Source organism: Porites lutea, chromosome 8 (assembly GCF_958299795.1).
Source record: "Porites lutea chromosome 8, jaPorLute2.1, whole genome shotgun sequence".
NCBI classification, from domain to species: Eukaryota; Metazoa; Cnidaria; class Anthozoa; order Scleractinia; family Poritidae; genus Porites; species Porites lutea.
The window spans coordinates 17,937,367-17,946,299 of NC_133208.1; the positions used below are offsets into that span (position 1 = coordinate 17,937,367).

Consider the following 8,933-nt stretch of genomic DNA (forward strand, 5'->3'; position numbering starts at 1 on the left):
GTAAATGTTATCATGATTAATTTATGTTTAAGCTTTATTTCACTTATTTATATATATCTAGTTATTGATTTATTGATTTATTCATCTATTTATTTGTAATTTATTACTGACTGCTGTACCTATTATCTCCGCCCGCCTCGACTAGCACCTGCTATTTGCGGGCGGAAATGTAGATTTTTAATAATAATAAAGTGTACATTGAACCTGCAACAAATAATTTGATCATGTTGTGGCTGTTTGATCGCAACTTCGCGCAATAGACCTTGTCACGGTTTTCGGCGCGATCTTGACGAGTAGGCAAACGCGTAAGAAATTACAGTGTTTGTACGAGAATTTAATGTCGAATAATTTCCGTAGAACGGCTTTTCTGAAAAAAAATATGAATTGTAAACTAAAGCCTCACGCCTAAGGATTCTACTGAAAAAAACTAAGGACGTTACATGCGCTAGAAGACCTAGAACACTTTTTCAAATTTTCTATACATTTTTCTGTAAAAAATTCCCGGGAAAAATTACAGACAATTATATGGAAAATCTAAAACAAGCTCTGGAGAAATTTAAGCACAGGTACGCCCCCAAAATGTTTAAGAACAGTCCTTTGCTTTGTAGCTTTAGTTTACAATTGATATTTTTTTTAAGAAAAGTCGTTTTACGGAACTTATTCGACATTAGATTCTCATACAAACACTGTAATTTCTCACACGTTTGCCTATTCGTCAAGACGGCGTCGAAAACCGTGACAAGGTTTATTGCATTTTGACAAGGATCTTCTCAAATGTATTTTTATTGTTCAATTCATTTTAGGGTGAAAGGAGGAATGAGCTGTTTATTGGGTTCCTCAGCTTCCTCCCAACCATCTTGTGTCTGTTGTTTATCACTCTACGATTTGCTGTTTTGCTGATCCTAGAAGTCCGAAGAAAGTGGTTCTTGCCCACAAATGGAAATCAGGAGGTTCTGTTAGTTTATGAGTCACACTTTTAAATGCAATCAATTGAATTTTCAAGCTTATTATAATCACTCCTCTTACAGCCTTAAATAACTTTGAATTGACTTTTCTTTGATATATCATTACCATCAAGTAAAGCGAAAAATTTATTAATCTGGTGTTCTAACGGAATCTTGCAGAGTGCTGTTGAAACCGACAGGATGTGTTTGGTTTCAGAGCCAGTAATAAAACATGTCATGCATGTATTCAATCCAGGATTAAACAGGTAAGAATTGAGGTGTCTCATTCCAAGGCACGTCTTCCATCTTTGGACCTCTTATACCCAAACAGCTTGATCTTTAGTAACACATAGATTACACATAGACTAATGACATTATGATATAATTTTTTTGACATCGGAATCAATACCACGTGATAATGACGTCACAACTCTTAGAAATGAACCGACTTGACTTGAAATGTCTTCAGTGAAATAATCTGAGTGGTTCGACCGGTTAAGTGGGGGAGGAATTTTTCTCGTTTACGGAGACAATTTTTTTTGGTTTGTTTTACAGGGATTCAGCCGACGCGAAGTGGTATATTAAGCTGCTGCACTACATTTACAAGCCGAGAGAAGGTTTGTTAAATTAGCCTCGTTATCTGAATTGCTAGTTATTTTATTACTTGGGTGAAGTCCGACTCTTAACCTTCTACACTTTGAAGCCCGTTGTTTTCTCTCACTGCTTTCCTACGAGCCTTCCTACGAACCGTAGTTAATGTATGAAAGTTTTTTTGTGTGTGCATTGATGGTTTTTTTGTATCTTTACTTGTATCAATGGTTGGTACCTTCAGCAATACGTGAAAACGGACGCAACAACTCCCAACATTGTTGGCCCAACTTGTTGGAAGTTGTTGCGTCTGTTTGCACGTAGCTAAAAGTTTGATCGGTTTCAAACTTTGTGCAACAACTCCCAACAACACACAACAACAAGCAGCAGGGTGTGCCAACGGACGCAACGTGTAACATCCAAAAAATGTTGGGAGTTGTTGGCCAACAATGTTGCGTCCGCTTGCACGGGGCTTAATCGACTGATATATGCATATGACTGATTTTCTCTCACAATAACTTATAGTAAACGTTTCTACTAGTTTATAATTTCTTCTCCCCGTGACAACTATAACTCAGGTGACTGACACAACATCCAATGTTACTTAAGTCTATACTTGTACGACGAAGTTTTTAGAAATTGCAATAGCTTTTCGTTGAGTGTGTTTTTCTTGTTTGTATTAAAACTTATATCAACTACTGCCTTGCCTTGCCTAATAGCATTTTCGATGGTTTTTCAGATTTCAAATTTTCGACCCAGCTAGTTTCAACTGTTGTCGTTGCTGCAATAACTGTTTTTGAGGTGCGTTTTGAATTTCTTGCTGCCTCTAGAATTAGATCATATTTATATACTATTTTGCGCCTTACAAATAATGAATTATTATTATTATTATTATTATTATTATTATCAATTATTATTATGTATTCTATTTTCTCGAGTGTACAAGCGCAGCGTCCTGGAAATAGTGTGACCGTTCAATAAGATGAAACACTTAGGCAGTTAGTTCTACGTCTTCCTTCGAATTCAATTTTCATTATTATTATATTGTTTTCTTTCTTTTGTCGAGAGGGAGGAGGTGAGAGGACGCTGTGACGTACTAATGCAAAATGACATAAGAGACTTTGTGGACATAGTCATACATAACGCCTTGGCACCAGCCAGACATCAAATATCTTTACAGAAGCCCACGCAATCAATAGTAATTATAATCTTAGAAATGCAACTAAAAATGTTACCCTTCCTCTTCCCAAAAGATATTTCCTAAAAACAGTCTAAGTTACAATGGAGCCAAGATATGGACTGATTTACGAGAGGAGATTCAAAGTTATGCGACCCTCGCGTCATGGAAAGCTAAAATCAAATCCCATAGGCCTGAATTAGAACATCAATAGTGAATATGTCTTGCTAGTATTTATTTTGTTTTTTTGTCATTATGGGTACCATAAAATTTTACTTAGATTCTATAACTCTTTTTTAGAATACTTAACGTATGGATTATAAGGTTTACATTATCTGTAGCGTGTACTTTAGATTGTATGATTTAGTAAACATCAATTGTTTGCTAAACCAAAAAAATTCCCCTGATCTGGTGGCCTATCCCATTACGGAAATCCTGAATGTCTCCTACGCTGAACAGGGTCTTCCTACCATCTGGAAAATGGCTGACGTGACCCCCCTCCCCAAAAAGAAGCAGTGGTTGACATCCAAAAGGAATTGAGACTGTTATCTCTGACCCCCTGTATTTCTAAAGTGGCGAAAGAGTTCGTCGGGGATGGTTTCGTGAAACCTGCGGTCATGAACCTCCTCGATGACAACCAGTACGGAGCCATCCCAAATTCCTCAACTACAATGGCGCTAATTAGCATGCTACACAGCTGGTCCTTAGGTACGCACGGAAACGGAGCCACTGTAAGAACACTATTATTGGACTACCGTAAAACGTTTGATTTGATAGATCATAGTATACTCGTTAGAAAGTTGCGTAACCAGTGTAAATTACCAGCTAGCATTATCAACTGGATTATAGATTTTTTATCGGACAGAGTCCAGCGGATTAAATTTGCATCAGAATGTTTTTCCCAATGGGGCCCAGTCCCCGCTGGCGAACCACAGGGGACCAAACTAGGCCCGCGGTCGTTCGTCCTGATTAACGACCTTGATACGAACGCACAGCAATGGAAATATGTGGACGACGCCACGGTGTCTGAGTTAGTAGTAAAGGGCGGAGAAAGTCACGTGCAAGCAATAGCTAACAGAGTAATTGAGTGGTCTCACGCGAACAGAGTCCAACTAAACGCCTATAAGTGCAAAGAACTCAGGAACTCCTTTGCTAAAGAACAAAGAGTCTTTGATCCCATCATCATAGAAGGAAAGGAGGTAGAGTTAGTTACTAGTACAAAGCTACTAGGCCTTACAATAGCGAACGATCTAACATGGAACGACCATGTAACTGAAATAACCAAAAAGGCTAGCAAGAGACTCTATTTCCTAACTCAGTTAAAGAGAGCGGGAGTTCCAAAACAAACAAACAAGATCTAGCACTGTTCTACGTAGCACCTGTCTTTTTCAACGGTCTCCCCCAGTACTTAAAGAAGGAGCTGGTACGGCTCGAGAAAAGAGTGTCGATAGCTTTCTGAAATAGTGTGACATTGTTTTTGTTTTGTTTTTTGTTTTTTATTACTTTGCTATTGCGTTACTAGGAGCTGTCAAGTTAATCATTTTTTGATCGGATTACAGATAATTCGCTTTTACGCTTAATAGGTTAGATGTTATTATAGTAAACGGAATGATGTATGAAGTCAATCAACGTTGTCGGTTCTTATCGTGAACAAGAACAATGAACAGATGTTACTGATGTATTTAGGTTTGCATGCTCACGCGATATATTCAGATGTAATCAGCTTTTGTACGGAACGGGTCCTTTTTGGAAATACAGTAGATCACTTTCAAAGGAGTTGGATTTATTACTCATTCTCAACACAAATTTGGTCCTTTGAGCCGGATTTGGAGGCGGATAGGGAGCCAGATTCAAGGAACGAGGACAATCATGTCGGTGGATGTTAAACAGCAAATCAGGATTCGAGGTGGCCACCGCGCGTATGTTTGGAAATTGCTCAAACGAGTACCAGAAGTAGCTCCTAATGACGAGGAGCAAATAGAACTGTTGAGGATCTCTCTAAAAGGAAAACTTTCAGTATTGGAAGACTTGGACAAGTCTATTTTGGAGCTCGTCGAGGAAGGCAGCATTGATAAGGAAGTTGAAGAATCGGAGGACATCAAGGATGAAATTCACCTTAATTTACTCAAACTGGATTCACTCTTAAAGGAATTGAAGACACCGTCACAACCTTCGGAACCTTCTCCGGTGTCTACAAGTTCTCAAGCTACAGGGTCAACGTCACATTCAACCAAACTTCCTAAGCTCGTCTTAAAGAAATTCTCAGGTGATCCCAAAACGTGGCAAGAATGGTGGGATAGTTTCAAAGTTGCTGTTCATGAAAATGGTATTTCGTATGTCGAGAAATTTAATCATTTAAGAAGCCTAGTAGAGGGTGCAGCATATGCTACGATTGCGGGATTATCTCTAACAGAGGAAAATTACAAACAGCAATTGATCTTCTTCAAGAACAGGTTTGCTCAAAAACAGATCATCATCAATTCGCATATGGATGCTATGTGAAAGTTAAACAGTGTGAGTACGATGGCCGATATCAAGAAGATTCGCCAGATATATGACCAAGTTGAAATACACGCCCGTGGATTGCAAGCACAAGGAGTGGATTCGGCGCAGTATGGCACGCTGCTCATCCCCATTATGATGGCAAAAATACCCGAAGATCTACGCCTTATCCTCAGCCGTCAATTCTGTGGCGACAATTGGAATTTAGATGAGCTATTAAAGGCCTTTAAGACCGAACTAGAGGCCCGAGAAAGATGCGCGTCTTCGAGTGTGGGAACATCAAGCCGTACTAATCAAGTACACTCATCGTTACCAAAATGGAAGGGAGAAGAAGCTGAAGGGAATCCAACAGTGGCAGCTTTAACGTCATTTAATCGAAAGATAAATTGCACTTATTGTCTCAAGTCACATCCCTCTGTACGTTGTAACGTTATCACCGACGTGAAGGCTAGAAAATCTTTGCTTCTCAAACAAGGGAGGTGTTTTATTTGTCTCATGAAATCACACATTGCACGCGATTGCCAAAGCACGACAAGATGTTTCAAATGTCAAGGGCAAAATCATCACGCAAGCGTTTATGAACAAGATCCCATTATGCCAGGAAATACCGGAGGCGATCCAAAGATAACTTCTCGTGGGAACGAAAACACTGTACTGTTTATTGATACTAAAACGTCAGTTTTACTTCAAACAGCGAAGATTTTTGTTTCAAGGGTCGATGATCCGAATCACCGCATTCAAGCTAGACTTATTTTCGACACTGGAAGTCAACGCTCGTATGTGTCCACTCGACTGAAAAATGCTCTTCAGCTGCCAACTATCAATCAAGAGACATTGATGATAAAAACATTTGGATCCGAAACAGGCCAGATACAATCACGCGATTTAGTTCAACTTTGCGTGCAAGGAATGACGTCGGAAACTTACTTGTATGTCAACGCTTACGCAGTTTCTATTACCTGCTCTCCACTGCAAAATCAAGCCGTCAACTTCGCCGCAAGTACTTATCAACATCTCAGTGGGCTGCTTTTAGCAGATTCTATTTCAGCTGACGAAAATGAAAACAGTGTGGAAGTCGATGTTTTGATTGGAGCCGATTATTATTGGCATTTTCTAACCGGCGCTATTAAACGGGGGGAGAGCGGTCCGACAGCTCTGCAAACCAAGGTTGGCTGGGTACTCTCTGGACCTGTTCAAGGGGGATCTGCATTAAACTCGACTCAAGTAAATTTCACGAACACTCACGCACTGCGTGTGGACACTCATCATCAATTCATGGATGAAAGTTCCGAAAACCGGGCCTTAGAAATAAAACTAGCCGAATTCTGGGATTTGGAAGCCATAGGAATTTCACCGGAAGAAAAATCAGTGTACGAAAGATTCAACGAAGATATTACATTCAAGGACGGCCGATATGAGGTCAAACTACCGTGGAAGGAGTGTCACGCAACTCTGCCCGACAATTACACACTCTGTCAAAGAAGACTGAAGTCTCTCACGCGAAGACTTCAATCAGAAGAAATCACGCAGGAGTACGACGCTGTCATTCAAGATCAGCTTGACAAGGGAATCATTGAGAAGGTGGAAAGCAGCAAAACATCTCACCCTGAGCCAGGAAAAACGCATTATATCCCATATCACCCCGTCATCCGTAGAGACAGAGAGACAACAAAACTCAGGGTGGTGTACGATGCATCAGCTAAGATGAGTGGAAACCCGTCTTTAAACGATTGTCTTTACTCTGGACCAAGCCTTCTTCCTAGTATTGCCGATATGCTGATGAGATTCCGATTTCACAAGGTCGCCCTAGTTGCAGACATCGAAAAGGCATTCTTAATGGTCTCCATTTCTTCCAGTGATAGAGACGCGCTCAGATTCATCTGGCTGGATGACATCCACAAGGATAATCCAAAGGAAGTCGTTTACCGATTTTGCAGAGTCGTCTTTGGAGTTACGTCAAGCCCATTTCTTCTGAACGCCACGATAAAGCAGCACCTCCAGAAATACGCAAATGGAAACCCGGAACTTGTTAAGGCCTTGTTAAACAGTCTTTATGCAGACGACATGACATCTGGGGAGTCGACCGTCGAAAGGGGGTTCGATCTGTTCGTTAATTCAAGGAAAATCATGGCAGAAGGCGGATTTAATCTTCGGAAGTGGCAGTCGAATTCACCGCAACTACGGTGCCTCATGCAAGGTTGCGACAAACTCTCTGAACACGAAGCGAGCCATCAAATAAAAAAGGGCAGTTTCCGAGAAGAAGATGACACTTACGCAAAAACCACCATTGGAATGGGTAAAGCAGCATATTCTCAGTGCGAACAGAAGGTTCTTGGAGTTAACTGGAATTACCTTGAAGACTCTTTGATTTTACCACTCAAACCCTTAGCACAGTTGGCCTGCGAGTTACCACCAACGAAACGAAGCAACTTGAAGGTCGTGGGCTAAGATATTTGATCCACTGGGAGTTATCTCGCCAGTCACATTTCAGATGAAGGTCCTATTTCAAGAGCTCTGCAAGCAGAAAATCAACTGGGATGACCCGCTACCGACTAGAATAAAGGAAGACTGGGCTAGTTGGTGCGATGAACTCGCAAGGATTGAGCACGTGAAAATTCCAAGGTGTTATACTCACGGGGATCAACAAGATGCAGTCAGTTATCAACTGCACGGATTCTGTGACAGCTCACTATCTGGGTACGCCGCAGTGGTCTATTTGAGAGCAACGAGTGGTGCAAGTATCCAAACAGCATTTGTTGCGTCGAAAACAAGAGTGGCCCCACTATCTCAGCTCACTATTCCGCGCCTGGAATTGTTATCTGCTCTGATCTTGTCCAGATTAATCACTACAGTTGAGGAGGCCCTCAAACCACTTGTAGCAATTGAAAAGATTTACTGCTGGACTGATTCCACAACTGCGCTTCATTGGATTATCGGGACGAACAAGGAGTGGAAGACGTTCGTGGAAAACCGAGTAAAGGAAATCAGGTCTTGCGTACCTCCCTCATCATGGAATCATTGTCCGGGAACAGAAAATCCAGCCGATATTGCGTCAAGAGGCACACACGTATCAAAGCTGAGTGAGAGTCCTGTATGGTTTCGTGGTCCTGAGTGGTTGCAAACAAGAGAGGATATGTGGCCTTCACACAAGAACGAAACCGAACCACCAGCAGAATGTCTCCAGGAAATTAAATCCTCTACTTTAACAAATCTGACAGCGATAGAAGCATCCGCGGCTGCTATCATCGACTGCAACAAGTACAGCAGTCTTTAGCGACTACTAAGGGTCACCGCCTATGTCAAACGGTTCGTTCACAATATCAGCCGGAAAGAAAGGATTACTGGACCTCTGAGTACTAATGAAATACAGGAAGCCGAAATCTTGTGGATAAAGGAGATGCAAGGACATTTGCAAGAAGATGAACTCGAGACGCAACTTGGACTGTTCAAGGACGAGAAAGGCATAATTCGTTGCAGAGGACGACTTGGCAACAGCCAAGCATCATATGACGCAAAATTTCCCGCGCTTTTGTCACGGAATTATCATGTCACGTCATTGATAATTCGCTATTGTCACGAACGTGTCATGCACAATGGTTTAAAGGAAACTTTAACAGAAACTCGTTCAATGTACTGGATCCCAAAGGGGAGACAAACTGTGAAGAAGGAACTGTTCGTATGTAATATAAGTCGAAGATTTCAAGGCCGGAGCTATCCAGTTC

General features: G+C 41.2%; 1 long non-coding RNA gene across 1 annotated transcript; it reads left to right on the forward strand.

Annotated features, from left to right (window-relative positions):
* The first annotated feature begins 1,152 nt into the window (after positions 1-1,152).
* Positions 1,153-2,330, forward strand: LOC140945865 (uncharacterized). Its single transcript, XR_012166766.1, has 3 exons — positions 1,153-1,210; positions 1,500-1,561; positions 2,272-2,330. It is a non-coding gene; the product is annotated as an uncharacterized lncRNA (long non-coding RNA).
* The last annotated feature ends 6,603 nt before the right edge of the window (positions 2,331-8,933 follow it).